The 16,965-nt window shown below is 33.2% G+C and overlaps 1 protein-coding gene across 15 annotated transcripts in view; it reads right to left on the bottom strand.

The window, feature by feature from the left end:
- The window catches only part of dlg1 (MAGUK family member discs large 1), a 624,340-nt gene that overhangs the window by 292,521 nt on the left and 314,854 nt on the right, over window positions 1–16,965 (bottom strand). The window lies entirely within an intron of this gene.

The raw sequence follows: 16,965 nt of genomic DNA, 5'->3' as shown, positions 1-16,965 counted from the left end.
AGATCAGAGCTAAGCAGGTGTTCGTATCTTTGATCGATCGTCCCGAAGACTTTAATACTGGTCCCGAGATGCGAACGCGAAGCCGCACGATAAGGCGGTCACATAATTTTCAATAGTTACGCCGCTCGCGTAACTCGAGTGGACTCTCCAGCCAGCGCGTGTCGCGGCACGGCGTTCTCGAATATATATCACCGGCACCAGGATACGTCGGGTGCAGGTCGTCTGGGTCGAAGGCGCCCGTAACTCCTTGCCAGTACCGCTTGCTTCTCGCTACGATGTTGCGGAATGGGTTAAGACTGTCTTGTGACAACACAAGGATCGGACAATGTAGGATGTTGTCTGAATTAAGAATGAACCGCTTGAAACTTTTAAAAGATCAATTTTTTTGAAATTGTAGTCGCATTGCTTTCGTGCAATTTTATAATAATATACGGATATGTTTCGAAAATACATAGAAAAAATAATTTAAAGTATATAAAAATTTAGCTAAATACAGATTTGAAAATAATTTTATTGAGTCATTAAAATACAATAATTAGAAATTTCAAGCATAATGAGCAATATTGGAAAAAGTGTTAACATTCTAACAATCAATTTGAACATTCTACATAATTACTTTGCTGACCCAACAAAATTATTTTACTTTAGCAAAATCTTTTCCTTCTGGATACCTATTATACGTTATTTTTTTGCAACTTTACAGAAACTTAATTTGTATGATGAGCAATGCTGTAAAAAATTTTGACATTCTAACAACTAGCTCGAATATCCTACGTAACTATTTTGATAGTCTAATCAAATTATTTTTAAGTGCAAACATGAAAGTGCAGCAGATATAAAAAATGTGACGGTAGTAAAATAATTTACAAGAACGTTGTGTTCAGACAATCGAGTCAGTTTATAACGTTAAAGCAAATGACCCATTTAATAAGATATTTAACTATGAAGAAGAAATACGTTTTTTATACAGTATGTATTATTTTAAATACTTTTTTTTTTAAATTGACATGATGTCGTCTAAAAGATAAACGGGTAATTATTTGAAAGTCAATTAATATATTTTTATAATTTAATTCCTTTTATCAATATTTGATGGAAGAGGCACAGAAGATTCAATCTCTCTCTTGAGAAAAGCGCCGATTACATATAATTAAATTTTCCATGAATCGTATATAATATCTTCGAGTTAAAGTAATTTTCAACATATAATCCATAATTTTCCCTTATTGTAGCAAGCATTACTCTCAATTTCTTTACTAAGCTAGCGAGTATCTTGTACGTTAGTAGTCGTTAATGAATTGAAATTACGGTTAACGCTTTGAGGCATTGCTCCCGAGAGCGTCGCGTATTAATTGCTCTCGCGTGAGCAATTCCTAAAGGTAATTTCCAAGTTACATCATTACAGCACCTGTGTATTTCGCGCAATACTGAGTTTCCTATAATTACGCTCGTTAGTCGGTCAAGTAGGCTAAGTTTCTCCATCATATTCGTCAAGATAATGTAGTTACTTATATCCAGAAAAAATGCCTCCTTCATGCATCGTAACTTTCGACATTCTCTATTGATTTATGTTCATTATATGTTACATTATTCAACAAAAAATAAGTCGATGATAAACATGAGTTTTCAAGAAAATATACAATTATTTTCAAAATCGCGTAACTTGATAAAAATATATATAAACGGAATGTTTCATTCAGAAAAAATATTTTAGATTTTATTCTAAATTTTTCAAGAAAATTTTTATCATACGTACTGTACTGTTGAACATTACTTTAGAGAACAAAATAATGTTCTCCTTTTCGAAGCTCAGAACCGTAAAGATAAAAACTTTTCAAAGATGATCAAAAGCATGTTAAAGTACTTCGAGCTTTAAAATACTTTTTTTTATTTTTTGTAGGCGATGATTTCTTGCCAAACTTCAACGTTGATTGTATAAACTGCAAGTTTAGTCGCATAATTTAGTGAAAAAAAAAACTTCAAAGTCACATAATTTAGCAAAAAAAATCGAGAGAAACTTAAAAAAAACATGTTGTAGATAAAATTCTATACTTTTTTGTAAATGTCTTAAATTTTTTGATCAAAATGTTTCCAGTAAACTGTAGTGTTAAATGTACGTAATTTTAACGAATAACACAATGTAATATTTTGTAAGAAATAGAAGACTGTAAAGAAAAAATTTTTCAAAAAATGGCTAAAAGCATGCTAAATAAAAATTCCAAGCTTTAACATGCATTTTTTTATTTTTTGTCTGCAATAATTTTTCACCGAGTTTCAACAATCTGAAAATTTTACAATTTTAAGCGTTTTAAAAATTATTTCTTTTTTTTTATTGAATAGTGTATATCGACATAGAAACTTCAAAGTAACATTACTGAAATTATTTGATAACGTGTGAGAAAATAAGACAGTTTGTTTGCGACATTTTTATAAAATAATTGTTATTAATTATATATCATGTCATGGAACTGTAGAAAGATTGCTACAAAATTCCTTTTGATTTTTTAAATTTTCAATTTCACGAGAAAAAAATAAATTCATTTCGGGTGCCTTCCATTTAGTGATACAAACGTCGTTCTATCTTTTTTTGAAATCATCAAATTTTTTGAGTCATTAAATGGAAGGCACCCTTCATCACGTTTCTCTCTCATTTCCATATTTCCAACGACGATTTTAAAACTACGCACGAGTCTACATAGTCGCTGGCATCAGTCTAGAAAGAATTTTTTCCCTTTTGCCTCGGGACATATAAATGTACGGACAATTTTTAGAAAGTTGCGGAACGAAATATTTTATCTGTCGGTCGAGTAGAAATTCGAGAGTTTTACTCGTATAAGTTTGTTTGAATTTCGTCATTTCTTTTTGACTCCTGCAATCAGCATCATGAAAATAATTTGTCGCACGCGAAAAAATTTTAAAATACTGTCAGTGTCGCGTGCAAAATATCTTCGTATATTCTCTTTTATGCCTGAAATAGAGTTGCTTGAACAATATCACACGTTTTTCTCGAGATATCAAAAAAAAAAGGATAAAAATCTCGATTTGCAAGGGCACTGCTTTTCACCTTCGCAATACAAATATCTCGTATGCAGCACAGCCGGATATTTACGGCACCGACGGCGTCGGGGGCGTTATTGCATTATAAATTTTCAAAGGGCGTCCCGATTCTCCACCGCGATAAAAATGTACATCAATCCCGTTCGAGTTCTCGGTGAGAGGCGACGGCGGCAACCCCCTTTCACTATTCTACACGACGACGGTACCCTGTCTAAATATCACCCGGCGCATTTCTCACGTGGAATGTAGGAAATATATATCGAAGACTTATTTCAATCCCCCGCCTTACACGCGACGTTGACGTCGGTATGTGAAACGCGCGCGGAATTCTTTCCGATGATGGGCATCCTGTGTATAGGCGGTGGCGCCTTTCCGGTGAATGCCGGCGCCGCCGTGACGAAACTTATCTGACATTTCGCCCCGACGAAAGAGAAGAATTCTCCGTTACTACGCAAACTATCGCGTATAAGAGGATGTATGTCTTAATCTCGAAATATAACACAAGACAGAGACTTAAAAAGTCTCGCTGAACTTTTAATCCTCGGCATTATTTTTTAAAAACATCACGAGAAAAATTATAAAGATCAAGATCATATTGAGTTTAACTTTTACAAAATAGGAAAGTTACTATAGTGGCGTTGAAACAGTGTCACATTTTGAGGCAAGAGGTACAACAAAATAATAAATCTTACTCAGGTGAAAATCTGTAAGATTTTAAAAATAGATCTCATTCTGTACAGATTGAGAAACTGGTAGAAATAAGTAATGGCGACAATTTAAAAAAAATGTTACATAGATTGATTCCGTACGATGTTATGTGCTACTCAATCACAATTTAATTAAATTGTTTCTAATTAGAAAGCGTGAGAAAAGTTTAATACGCAGTTTCCAAGTATTAGTCTGATTAAATATGCTTTGTCAAATGTTATAGTTATTTCGTATCGATAATTAATTGCGAGGCAATCACACGTTTCTGTAGCGTCATCCCTTTATAATTAGCCCAATGTAACCGATGCCATCGCGGTCCGTCCTCTTACTAGGCCAATGGCTGGGATTGCAATTAGAGACATAGCCATATCGATAATCGATGCATGCCGTAGGCATGGAATAATAATTAGATTACTGGTACTTAAATCCGATTCGCAATATACATAACCACGTAGCTCTGCTTCGATGTTGCAATTGGGCCATGTTGACGTTCCACTTATGTCACACAATGTCCACATTATAATATACATATATTTGTTAATCATATTTATACGAATCGTTACTGCTATATGTAACCGTCATTTCTAATCCAAGGTGTCAAAATATTGTCATAAAATTTTGTTGTTGATAAAAGAAAAATAAGGAAATAGACAAAAATTGCAACGATTAACACAATATTTCAGAATCGTCTCAAGATTCTTTTCCGTATAAGATCTTTTCACCAGAATACACGCAGCCATGAATGACCTTTTTTTTCCTTCTACTCACGATTTATTTTATGTCCTCGCGTTTCCCTATTTTTCCTACCACGTGGCTGCTGACCGCAAAGTGCGTGTAATGAAAAAAGTTACAACTGCACATCCAGGAGAAAATATCGCTAGTCCGACTTTTCGTTAATTTTCCACCGTTTCGCCGTTTCCTCTCCTCTATTAGACCGCAACGTTACTATTATATTTTTTACCTCCTTTCGCGAAATTACGAGCATAGTGCTTTATTATGTATTATGGTGGTGCATTAAAAAATTTGCGTTTCCTACGATAGTGTGATGTAAAATGGAAAAAAATAACTGAGAGAAAAGACGAGATTAAATTTACATGACGCTGGTTGACGCCGGGCATTTTTTTAATGTACTTTGGCAGTTGGTATTCTTTTGAATACTAATGCGTCTCGCGCTTAACGAACACATTTTGTTTGGTTTATCAGATGAACGTGACAGCATGTCAAAGCTCGCTTGCTACATAAGCTTGGAATTCCCATTGCGACACATTGTCGAAATGAAACAACGTCGCTAACGTAAATATTCGCACGCATTAATTTGCGCTTTTCCGCAAGTATTCTGTTTAAAATAATGAACTAATGGCAAAACAACGAAACAACGTTGTTATTGTGAAATCAGTTAAACATTTCATATTCATTTTAATTCGATATACGCTTCCATTGCGAAGAGGCATTATTTGGCGAAGATGTTAAGATCGTGATTCTCTGTAATGTAATCATATTTTTGTAAAAAATATACACTCCGATCAAATGCAACTCCGCGTAATTATTATTTAATCTCTCACACGTAGCAAACCATAATTCATAATACAATATATAGAATTTGTCTACAATAGATGAGAATATAAAATTGTTCTTTCTTATTGTTAATAATATCCGTACTTAACAATGATAATAATTGAGTTCTTAATAGACTTAGAACTCAATTATTATCAGAATCCAACTCAATATCAAACTTTTATCGTACACTATTAAATCTATAGTGTCAAATTTAATCTAATTTAAGTCGCCACTGTTCCTATACAATATATCGTTATTTTATACTAAAACAATGGCTAAATTTGACACTATATAATGTTAAATTAGCACTATATAGTATAAAATTTATCCACTATTTTAGTATAGAATAACAATATATTGAGTAGGAGCAGTGGCGACTTAAATTAGGTTTGACACTCTACAGATTTAACAATGTATATATTAAAGTATTCTCATTTTTGCTTGATATGTTTTATAAACAGAACTAATTTATTAAATGTATAAATTTATTAAATTTATAAAATGTAAAAATTGACAAATTGATGTGTACATCGTCATAGCACGATTCTACGACACACGCAAAATATTAATCAGATGAAAGCAGAAGCGATTTATGCGGCAAGATGAAAGTAAAGTGATTCAGTATATAAATCTGTTATACGTTAAGAAATCACACTTTAAATATGCAGATAGTGTTAATATTTTTCTTTCATTCCTTATCTATCCCTTGCAATAATCCAGGATAGAACAAAATGTAGTTTGTTTTTTTCGACATCCACGTATATGTATACATATGTATTGTTGTAATTTTTTGCCATTTGCCTCTGTCGCACTTTTACTTGCCTCGGATGATAAAGCGGACGCTGTGCAAACATTTACACGACGAATAATTTTTAATTTTCTGCAATTTCCAGTTCCGTAAAAGGACCGTTACGAGACTATCTTCTTATCTTCTCTGTGCTCTTCTTTTACCTTCCTCTTTAAGCCACGAACGGAAGTAGAAAAGTTCACAGGAAAAGCAGGAAGGATGGAAGTTATTTACAGGAATGGCGTATCTCACACGCGCGCGCGCAAGTCTTCACGTTGATGTTAACGAGCTCCAGTTTATCGTCGGCTTCATCGTCGTCGTCGTCGTCGTCGTCGTCGTCGTCGTCGTTGTCCTCGCCTTCGCCTTCGCCTTCGCCCTCGTTCTCATTCTCGTTCTCTCCATCTTCCTCATCGTCTCTTCATCGTCATCCCCATACCGCACGCAGCACACAGACTGGAAAGTTCCGTCGGTGTGGAAATTACGTGTCGCGGGGGCTAAACTTCCGTCTTCGGCGGAGTACGAGAGGAGTTGTTAACGCCTCGGCGCCGTGTGTAGCCGACCGACGTCGAGATGCTCCGGGCGTGCGAAATGGCTCGTGATGTTCTCGCACGTGCATATTTACCGCGTGCAAATTCATAGGATGAGTACCCGTAGTTTTAATCATTGTTAACGTTTCAATCTGATTATGTTTAATTTTTTCTAATCGCTGAGCAAACTTCAGAATCGACGATGGTAGTCAAATCTAAACGGGAGAAGCGCGAACCTTAATCCAATATTTTCTTAACACGATCGCTATTACATCCGCCCTACCGAACTGTAAAGTGTAACATGATTACATAATCAAACAGTTTCGGTCAAAGTTTCGAATTATCGTAATAGCAAAGTACGCGACCTGAAATCCATGTTGTTGTCTACCTTAATGTAATCGCATTCAAATTATTATAAAGACAGTAGATAAAATTGCGACGAAATTTACAATGACAAAGAAAAAATACAGGAATAATTTAGAAAGGTTTGAAGTTTAAAAAAATTAAGAGATATTTACAATACATTATTAACTAAAAGTAACTCTACATGATCAATACTATCAGTATTAACAAAAACTAACAATATTACTGATCATGTATAGTTAATATTGATGAATTGATACTGACGGTAATCTGAATTTTGAATCTCGAGCATTAGTATCTCGAACATTATCTAATAAAGCAATGCTTTATTAGAAACATCATAATAATGCAGTATATCATAATAATGCAATAGATAATGTACGTAAAACTAAAATGAAATAGATTGTCAATAATACTGATTGTATAAAGTTGTAAGAATATTAAAAATATTGATACATACTGTTAGTATTACTGATCAGTATTATTAAGAGTGTAGGATCATCTTAAGTTAAGACAGTAAAAATTAATAGGCATTATTGTTTATTTTGTTATCAATCAGTTCTCTCTTTTTTTTTATTCAATTAATTTTTCAGTAACGTTATTTTGAGTATCCTTTTGTAACGATATATAATGCTTAGATTTAATCTACTTCTTACTACTGATATATATTTAAATCATGAATAGTCATTCAGTTCTAAAACCGCAACGAATACGTGTCGTAAAAGCAAGACAGTCAAAGAGGAAGGTACGGTGAGATGACATTATCTCCGAGTTGTCTGTTCATCGAGCGACGTGCTCGCGCGTTCTTAGAAGTGTGTCCCCTTTCGTAATTACTGAACCTACGGATACGAAGCTTGATTTCATGCAAGAAATCTAATATACTCGGATCGTCGGGATTGACGTGAAATTCAAAGTGATAATTATATTTAAGTATACGAGAATAATGTTTAGATATTAGCGCTCGAAATATTCTTTGAGATAAAAAAACGACAAAAACGAAAAATTATGCATTAACAGAAAGGTTAAAGTTTGATTATTTTATTATGGACAAAAAAGTAGTTTATTATCTTAGTAATTTATTATCTTATATCACATTTATATATTAGACTCTTTAAACTAAAGAATATAACAATTATATTATGCGAGAAAAATTGGAAATAGCAAAGGGTTTTAAAGAGAAAGAAAGAAAGGGAAAGCGTCAACCGCGTTAGAATCTTTCTTGTTCATAGTCCTAAGCATCGATTGTTATATCTTTTGTTCATAGTTCTAAGCATCGATTATAAATTGTCCAAATTTCGTAAAATCACTTAGAGGATATATTCTTAAGATTATAAAAAATATAACACTCTAAATCTGTAGCAATGAAATTGCACTGCATTGAGTTGAAATTTTATTCTAAGCGTTAGTGATAATTGAGCCAAATGCTATTGCCAGTAAATTTTACAAGGTGGGAATGGAAAATTTATTCAATAAGTGAAATAAAAAATTTACTCCAAAAAAGAGTGAATTTGGAGATTAATAATAAAATAATGTCATTCCAAACTCAGATTGTAAAACCTATAGAGATCTATAGAGACAGATTTTGAGTAGAGCAAAAAAATAAATAAATAATGCTTACTTATTTATATTGTTTGAACTCATCACGCACAATCACGCAAAATATATTAATTTGTCTTTTATGTCTTATATGCATCTCAAGATGCGTCTCGCCCGTAACGTCCATTAACAAATGACAAATGATGCGATATGTTATTAAATTCACTCCTTGCAGTAACATTTAATGCATCTTGTATATTGCATTATCAACTAATGCTTAAACCACTTCGGTTGATCGAATGAAATAGTCCACTTATTATATAAGAGAGATTAAGACAGATTATTAGACAGATTATTAGACAGATTAACTTCAAAGCAAAGAAAATTCATTCTTAAAGCAATGACTTTATTATTCATTTTTGATAGCAGCAAAATTTCCATTGCTACAGATTTAGAGTGAAAACAATTGATTTTTTTAGTCTTTAAACCGCAAATCTCTCTTATATATAAAAAAAAAATGATTATGCATATTATATTTTTCTATGTCCAATGATGATCCTGTGCATGCTGATAAAACAAACTTTGCATTGGGAATTATTTTCACATCGACATAGATTACATTATATCCTGTTCCAACATTTGTATTCCAATCATTTTTAAATTGTGCAACGTATTTTCTACACGATAGAAAATATAAGGATACACTGTTTTTTATAATTTTTTTATTGTGTAAGATAATCTATAACTACGATGTTATTGATAATTTAATTGACAATTTAATGAAATATCACTAATTGATGCATAATTAATGTTATAATTAATTGTAATATTAACAATTTAATGTAATTTAATTCTATGTATGTTATTTAGAAAGTTGTGTGTATCGCTGTTTAACCTCATCCTGAATGTTTCATCCTTTATTTCATCCGGAACTCTTAGAAACTTTCGTGCTTCCGTACAACCGTTAAAAGGGTTATTTGAACTATCCATCACTAATGCAATTTCGCACTGCGCTGCGAGTTTTAGATAGGATGAAGTCGTGCGAGAGAATCGCGGTGAGGTTCGCATAGCTTCGTTGGGATATCGTGTGAAATGTTCACTGTAAAGCCACGCGCGGTGCAACACGTAGCGCACAGCTAAATCACCTGCGGTGTGACCGGATAGAACGAAAATTCTATTGCATACGGTAAATCGTTTACAGCGATCAGCAAGCGTTTATTTTCGTGGCTCGCCGAAATTATTTGCGCACTATGTTTCGTGGAATCGCGACAAAATGTGTAGAACGTACTGACAAATGAGAATGTTAAATTAGTAAAATTAACTAAATATAAGACAAAAACACTCTCGAATATAAATTCAATTTTTTGCAAGTCAAATATTTAAAAAAATCAATATTTCGCAAATCAGACGATCGCGATATAAAAGATAATTATTTAATAAACATCTATTATATATATATATATATATATATATATATATATATATATATTACATATGTTATTTACCCTGCATGAAACTTCGGCTTGTATCTCAATCACGAAGGAGAATTCGAAGCATCGATGGCAAATACAGCGAGCATACATAGTTATACACAGACGCATTATGCATAATGATCTCAACGAATTTGCCGTTGCGCACGCGAGATTCATAACGAGACTACTCGTTGATTAGATTTATGATTAGTTAAGATGTTATACACCGTGAGATACTGAATAACATAGGTAACTGAGAACATTTCTTGGTTAATGCGCTAGCTGTTCCATTATTATTAGATCAGGTTTATGTAACAGTATAAAGAGAAATAATGATATACTGCTTCATTAACAAAATCTCGAGTTCATACTGTTACATGTTAAGAATAAATTTTAAATTAACACAATTTGGTTATGTTTGAATGTAATTATAAATATACATTCGTAGCGTACACACACACACATACAAATTGAGAGATAATTATTTTCATTTATTCTACACTGTTTTAGTAGACATACTAAAATTATTAAGAATACTACTATCTTGCACTATTTTCTGTTTATACGATTGTTTATCCTAATCATCATAAAATAGAGAGGTTGCCATAATGTGACCTAGATATTGCCAATCGACCGCAGGGCATCGTCTAAGTGCAGAGTGTCGTATCTGTGCACAGCGGTTAATGGCTTTGCTGTGCAGTCAAATTTTACTAAAAGGTAGCGATACAAGTTACCATAGCAACCCAAATATACATGAATCGTATACTCCACGAGAGAACATTGCTATTTTAACATTACAGTATAGTTATCGATTATATATAAATCTGTGTTAAAGCAATATTTGTCAAATATTGACATAATTTGATATTATATACATTATAGTCGGTATTCAGAATTTCATTTCTAACTATAATATCACGCATTTAGGTTTAAGTTACATGTAACGTACAAGGTAATCTATATGGCCTATACTCAATATTAATATACCTTACTATTTGGATAATAATATGGCTAATTAAACAGATAGCACTAGTAAGTCGTAATAACGACAGGCTGTCCGTTGATTCAATTACATTAGTCTATGCTCTTATTATGCTCTTATATCAAAGTATTTGAAATGCAAAATACAAAATATTGGCAATCTTAGCATTTGAATTACAAAATACAAAATACTTTCAAAATTTCTCGTTTTAAGTACAAAATACTCTTTTTCAGTATTTCAAATACAAAATAATTTTTAATACAATATACTTCCAAATTATTTTTGCGTGCCTGGCACTTTTCCGACTACTCACTGCAATATCAACATTCTTCTCTGCTTTACTCTACGTAATGACTGTGACAGTTAAATCTCGTTATACGTCTCGTTCTCTGCCATAATCCTAACATTTCTGAACGCAGCCAATAGATCTGTTCACATTGCTTCAAGAATTATTATCAAAGATTTTTTTGGCATTTCAAATACAAAATACATTGAAATTGTATTTCAAATAAAAAATACATCGAATGAAATACAAAATACAAAATACAAAATTTATATTTGAAATACGATATTTGAATACAATTTGTATTTCAAATACAAGTATTTAAAATGTGCCCAACCCTGTTTGTAACACTGTATTATTTTATACTTTTGTCATAACATTTGTTTATAATCAAAGAGAGGAAATTTTAATAGAATCCATATGGGCTAGGATGTGATCCATTTAATGCTGCAATTGTTTCGTTGAAAAAATTTTTCTTCTGATTTTTCGAATTAATCAAAAAATATTTCAAAGCAATTACAGCGTAAATTGAATCGTATTCCTAGGCACACTGAGTATATACATCGATTGTAACGGTTTTTTTTTAATACTGTTGTCTAGACTATGAAAATTCACCTGAAAAATCGTGCAAGTATGATAATAAGCAGATAAATAAGCAGATAAATAAATCAAGTGTTTGAAAAATAGTTCTTTGTGTATTCTAAAATGTCAATAAAATATTAATCACGCATCAATATTAATAAATTTGTAATCTTATAAAAGTAACATTGAATTATTTTATTTTCTTTTTTTTTATGAACAAGAAGGAAACATACTTAGGTCATATTAGATATATATATATATACATATATATATACTCAATATAATCTAAATGCTACTTTTTCTTAAAATTTTCATCCATAGATATATTTGAAAATGTCTTATATATTCTTTAATATTCAGAAATGTTATGCTTTATGTACCTTTCTTCTTTTGAATCTAATCATCAGTTTTCAATTTCGGACAGCAAAAAATTAAAAAAAAAATTGCAACGCTTAGGTAGATCATATAGGAGATTATTTTACTGTAAAATTTTAAGAATAAAAAGCGCGTGTTTTAAATAAGGACATATCAATTTTATGTACAGTTAGACATTATCTGTAATTATTTTATCATTAAGATGAATGTAACTAAATTATTTAAATATTCGCTATTAAGGTCAAGATTAATGTACATGTAACTAAGCTTAATTAGCAAATTAGACTTTTTTTCAGATAAATCATAATTATATAATAATTATAATAATAAAATTATTGTTCCGCAAGAGTAATTTATCTTTTAATTATCCATAAACTGCTCGTAATCGATTCTTCTAAATATTTCTATATTAATATTTATGGAAATGACCAGTCGGTTCATCAACAAATGGCTCTTCTCTAAAACTTGTTGAGGACCTCGGATGGCTCTGTCTAATCCCTGTTCAAGATGCGGATCACGTTTATTGGATTATGCGGACGGAATGACACATAGGTAAGTTGAGAGAGAGAGAGAGAGAGAGAGAGAGAGAGAGAGAGAGAGAGAGAGAGAGAGAGAGAGAGAGAGTGTGTGTGTGTGTGTGTGTGTGTGTGGTTGGTGGATTGCACACAGTGGAAAAAGGTAGGATGAGAAATATCTGAATATCCCAGCGCTGATATTTCTACGATTACGTTTTATAACTGGCGATTTAATTACGTATGATGCACCGGCCATTTCGTTAGTACGCGACCACTGCTCGACTTGCAAAAATCTGACATAAGTCTGCGTGGTTGACATGATTGTGTAAACAGCGTCGCTGACACGCGATGGCGCCCAATAAAAATAGTGGCAAACATTTATTACGCTGCTCGACGCACAATGCTTTCCATACAAATATTAATTGTCTTACTGCAAAGTGATATCTCACAATTTTGGATCATACCGAATTGTTTCGTTCAGTTATTTCGACTTTACTATATTTGTTAGTTTGTTTTGACAAAATGCAAAAATTAAATAAGCTGACTAATGGATATACCTTTCTCTTCATTTCATTTCAGTCAAACGTACGACGTTTACGAGGCACGGTGACGTAGTTGCCATTACTCTTAAATGAATAACGACTGCTTTCTCATTTATTACGAACTGACACGTAAACATAGCGGTATTAATTAGTACGCCCATGTTTACTATGGCTCGGACGTGCTGCGCTTTGCCTGCGTTATTCCCATCTTGATTTTGATGGTGAAACTATGCGGTAAAATAGTGAAATAAATTGCGGATACTGAGATGAATAATGTGTGCGTGCACTACATTTTCTTTGACGTGTATAATTGATTAAAGAATAAATGTACCAATCGAATATAACCTATTTATTCATATTGTTCATATATTATCATAATTCTTATTATATCTAACTGATTTTAACTTATTTAAATTTGTACTCAAAATTGGTAATTTTATAATAATTTAAGAGTTTTACAAGCTTCCTCTGAAAGGAAGGTAATTATTTCACAAACGTTATTCTTTGAATACTCTTCACTTCAGTATACATATATCTCTTTTATATTATCCTTTTAAGGAAGGCATAATATTACGCTTCCTCAAAGGATTTGCTCGCGCGCGTATTAATTTTCACCTTTATTTTCTTCCTCTTAATGAATAAGTAACCACATCGAATATTTTCTATTATAAATTACACCCACACACACACACACACACACACACACACACACACACACATTTTTTTTAAATTCTGGTTTTGTTACTGATAGGCTTTATTGACGCCTAATTATTTGCAAGCTATTTTGTCTATTGTATTTATGTTAATGTTAACTATAGTATCATACTTTATGTCTATTATTCTGTTAACTAACATGTAGCCTTTTTCATATAGTTTTGCAATAAACTAAATTATGTGTGTGTGTGTGTGTGTATAAATTTCTAATAAAAAGTATATTGTACACAGGACGAGTCATCTAAAATTATAATCTGAAATAACTCCGATATTTTTAATTTTAATAGGAAAATGTCTAAGATTTTATTTACTTCAAAAAAACAAAAATTATTACAGGTAAAAGAATTTTTAAGATTATTTTCGAGATTTTATGGTTATTATAATACAATACTCATCTTAGAGGGCCATTTGATTCCAATATATCGTATTCATGGTTGAATTTATGCGTGCCTTTTTTGTCAGCTATAATATTGCAATAATAAAAATATATTACCTCATTTAAAATAGTTCTGATAACCTTTAAATATCAAAAATAATGATTTTAAAAATTTTCTTTACTTGTAGTAATATTTGTCTTTTCGAGGCAAATAAGTTCTTCCTCAGACATTTTCTCATATTATGAAAAATAACGAAGATATTTCAGGTTCTAATATTAGATGACTCACTCTATATATATATGTATATATACACGTACAATCTTTCATGGCTGCACGAGAAACGATAACACGGGGGTTAATTCATTTTTAATCCCTGTTTGTCCCGCACGACGAACAGGATGCACGCGCGCTTGTTTATTTCTGACTTTCATCGAGTTTGCTAAATGATGCACCAAGATTATTGCATCTCGCACGTTCGTGAGTAATTAATTAATCGCGATAATCCTGTTCGCAGAAAAAACATGATTTTGCACGATGAGAGATTGATGGGATAAAAAACAAAATACATTTCATAATAACATGTTGCGAATTTAAAATCGAAGAAATCGAATGCGAAAAAAATCGATTTTTGTAGTAAAACATAATTTACGAAGTAACAAAAGATTATGTATGTTATATATGTATAGTAGTTTGCTTGGATTCTTTACGGAGTTTATTAGTCAACTTAATGCCGTTAAACTTTGCGAATGTATCATGAAATTGAGGCACGTCAATGAAATTAAGCAACGGTTAATCTCCGAGAATTCTCCTTCATTCGAAAGTTCTCTCTTCCGAAAATGATCAAGTTTCACGCAGCCGATGAAGTACATTGGATAAGATAAATGGTGGACGTCGTGCAGGGCCAGTAGTGTCTGAAGGTCGGTTACACCACAGCAATTTATCAAACCCTTCATATATTTATTATCGGATTCGCTACGGATTGGTCGGTCGGCTGCACAGACTGACGCTGTTAATCGGTTTAAGCTAACGCCACGAAGATGAATTCGCTATCGCGGTGGACGCAGCTTTATAATTACTCGCTGAGAGTTATGCTCGCCGTGATCAAATCGATGAAGGTATTAATACTTCATCGAATTTTTTCTCAATAACTCGACCATCATTCATCTCACCCAATATCGTCCCAACCCCTTTATTTCCGATAAATTTTTAATTGGTTTAAAGCTGAACAGAAACAATTTGCTTTTTCGATCGTATATCATTTTATCGATTATAGCAAAATAAAGAGATGTGCAATATAATTTTGAATATAATATCACAGCAATCTGACGATTAATGTTCGACAAGCAAATTACCTGCCACGGGATTGACGAAGTAATTTTGGAAGAAACTGGGGATTCATAAATCAAGCTTGGAGTTAATAGCATAACATAGAGAACACATAAAGGTTTTGCATTTGCATGGGAGATGTATTATATCGTGAAATATTCGCGCGCGCAGAATGCAAATTACAATATTAAGATGAAACTTAAATTTATATAGTTTCCAAAATAGCAATCTCTTTTTAAGTTGTGGAACGATCCGTGCAATCAATCAAAAAGCTACAAGAAATTTCGTTCCGAAAGAGAGAAGAAGGATAGAGAAGGAAGACGGAAAGAGAAAGAGATTTCCGTCAACGTCATACTCTCAAGGTGACATAATTACGCGGTTCCCGGGGGGGATCGCCCCGCAGGAAGTCGGGATCTCGCAAGAGTCATAATGTATAATAATAGCTACTTAATCGCGAGAAATCGAGTTTCCTACGTGACATCGCAAGTCGAGCTTGGTGCTCGAGCGACACCTCCGAGACGACGACGCCGCGTCGTCAGAAACGTTGCCATTGTTGCCTGTTACGCATAGTGCCGTCAAGGTATTGTGCAAGAAATTTCATTGTATGGTCGGGGTAGGTTTTCCTCGATGCGAGTGGTAGAGAGAGAAAGAGAGAAAGGCAGAGAAAGAGGGAGGTAGAGAGGAGAGGAACAAGAGAGAGAAAGAGAAATCCCATATCGCGCTACTTCTTCTATTGTCTAGGAGCATTGTTGCCAAGGCGCAAGTAGAATAAACACAATTCCCACATCTATCATACGTTGATTTTAGCACGATGCGTTTTTTCAGTTAGCGATTCCCGCAATTTATACCGTCAAAACTTTTGTGGCTTCAATTTTATTTTTAACGTGAAATGAAATGATTTAAAAAAAAAACGAAAAAGAATTCGAGACATCGCATGCCGATAGAGAATGCCGATTATTTTGCTCCTAGTTGATGGATCGCCTCGTCGTCTACGGCAATGGACGTGTTATGAGTTAGACGCGAGTTAGCGATCACGCGTGCCGATCGGGTGGCTGACGGATGCATTATTGCGTTTAGAGGAATGCCAGAAATGCAGTGGGTCGTGGCCGAGCACCACATCGGGTGTAGACGCGATCCTAACGGGAACATTTGTGGGATTGCTCGACTTCGTTTCTTCGAATCCCGTGGGCCGAGCTCCACGGATGCATTCGTAGCTTTCGTCGTTGATTGCGATTCGCGATCCAATCATTCTTGTACCGTCT

This window comes from Acromyrmex echinatior, chromosome 3, assembly GCF_024713525.1.
Source record: "Acromyrmex echinatior isolate Ae372 chromosome 3, ASM2471352v2, whole genome shotgun sequence".
NCBI lineage: Eukaryota > Metazoa > Arthropoda > Insecta > Hymenoptera > Formicidae > Acromyrmex > Acromyrmex echinatior.
This window is presented reverse-complemented; position numbering and strand designations above follow the sequence as displayed.